Source organism: Asparagus officinalis, chromosome 9, assembly GCF_001876935.1.
Source record: "Asparagus officinalis chromosome 9, Aspof.V1, whole genome shotgun sequence".
NCBI classification, from domain to species: Eukaryota; Viridiplantae; Streptophyta; class Magnoliopsida; order Asparagales; family Asparagaceae; genus Asparagus; species Asparagus officinalis.
In genome coordinates this window covers 46099359-46101473 of record NC_033802.1, presented here as the reverse complement: position 1 = coordinate 46101473, position 2115 = coordinate 46099359, and positions in this window count along the sequence as shown.

Sequence of the window (2115 nt, the reverse complement as noted above, 5' to 3'; positions counted from 1 at the left end):
TACTGTATATGGGTACGCAGAGTTGATGCGTCCTTACTGTGACTAACATCTCAGTTTCGGGAGGCTGCGCAAGTGATACTGCTAGTGCCGCCAGCGCATCTGCATAAGCGTTCTGGAGACGAGGGATATATTCGATAAAGAATTCTTCAAAAGTTTCGGCCATTCTGATGGCTTCCTGATGGTATGGGATCAAGTCTGGATTCCTGACTTCATACTCACCACGAACTTGGTTGACTATCAATTGCGAATCTCCAAAAGCTTCGAGATATTCGACCCCCAGCTCTTTGGCGAAACTGAGTCCAATGAGAAGCGCGTTGTACTCGGCTACATTATTGGAGCACGGACTAGTCAATGAATAAGACCGAGGCATCACATGTTTCCCTGGGGAGATTAAGACAACTCCAACCCCAGAGGAAACTGTATGACCTCTCGGGGTTATTACCTTATTAACTGCTCTCGACGCACCATCGAAATATAATTGCCATACTTGTTGGAGTGATGTGGTGTTAACCTCGTGGGTCTCATCCGGCAAGTCATCATACACTTCTGCCGTATCTGTGGTCGGGTTTGCCGCCAAAAGATCACAAATCGCCTGTCCTTTGATTGACTTCTGCTGTTTGAAGTGCAAATCATACTGGGATAAGAGAAGAGCCCATTTCGCTAACCGCCAATTCATAGAGGCCGGTTGCGTCATAAACACCCGTACTGGATTAACGTTGGAGATAACGTAGATCGTCTGTCCCACCAGGTAATGCCGCATCTTTTGCATCGCAAATACCAATGCAAGGCATTCTTTCTCAATCATCGGATATCGAGACTCTGCACCTACCAAGGTCCGACTTAGGTAATAAACTGCCTGTTCGTGACCGTTATCATCGTCTTGCGCTAGTAAGGCACTTATCGAGTGGTTCATCGCCTTGAGATAAATCAAGAACGGTTTACCAGATTTCGGTGCAACGAGAACAGGAGGGTTCGCCAGATATGTTTTGATATCTTCGAACGCTTTTTGGCAGGCATCATCCCAGATAAATGATACCCCTTTCTTGTTCAGCTTAGAGAACGGTTGGCACTTCCCAGAAAGATTTGAGATGAAACGCCGGATATAAGCTAAACGCCCTTGCAATCCTCTGAGCTCTCTTAGGTTTCTAGGAGGTTGCAGTTCATGTATCGCCTTCACCTTATCGAGATCGATATGAATACCTTTAGTGGTGACGACGAATCCCAGGAATTTTTCGCTGGATATTCCAAGGAATGATTTAGTGGGGTTCATCTTCAATTGATGACTCCTCATGAGATCGAACATCGTCTTCAAATCCTTGATGTGATCTTCCTTGTTGCGGCTTTTCACAACCAAATCATCAACGTAACATTCGACTGTTTTCCTGAGATGTTCTTGGAAAATCTTAGTCATCGCTCGCTGGTATGTGGCACCGGCATTCTTCAGGCCGAAAGGCATCACCGTATAGCAGAAAACGCCGAGGGGTGTTCTAAACGCCGTATGCTTCTCATCCTCTGGATGCATCTTGATTTGGTTATACCCCAAAAACCCATCCATAAAAGACATCCTCTCAAATCCACATGTATTGTCGATAATGACATCTGTGATTGGGAGAGGAAAGTCGTCTTTCGGACATGCCGTGTTCAGGTCCCTGAAGTCAATACAGATTCTGATTTTACCGTTCTTCTTCATAACTGGAATGATATTAGCTAACCAGTCTGGATGTTGTTCCTCTCGGATAAATCCTGAATCAATCAACTTTTTAACCTCTGCCTCAATGGCTTCCATAATCTACGGACGAAACCGTCTTTGTTGTTGTTTGACAGGTTTGGCATCCGGCTTGATGTCGAGGCGGTGCATTGCCACATTGGGGTCTAGTCCTGGCATATCTTCATAGTTCCAGGCGAAGACATCAATGTATTCTCTGATCAGGGCAATTAATTCCTCCTTCTCATCTGGAGGAAGACTACCGCTGATGAATATGGGCTTTGGATTGGCCTCATCGCCCATATTAATTTGGACTACTTCATCTTCGGTTGGTGGTTCTCTCTGTTCGAACCTATCACCGTACTGCATGTTTAGGTGATGCACCCATGGGTCTTCCCACGTTGGCATTT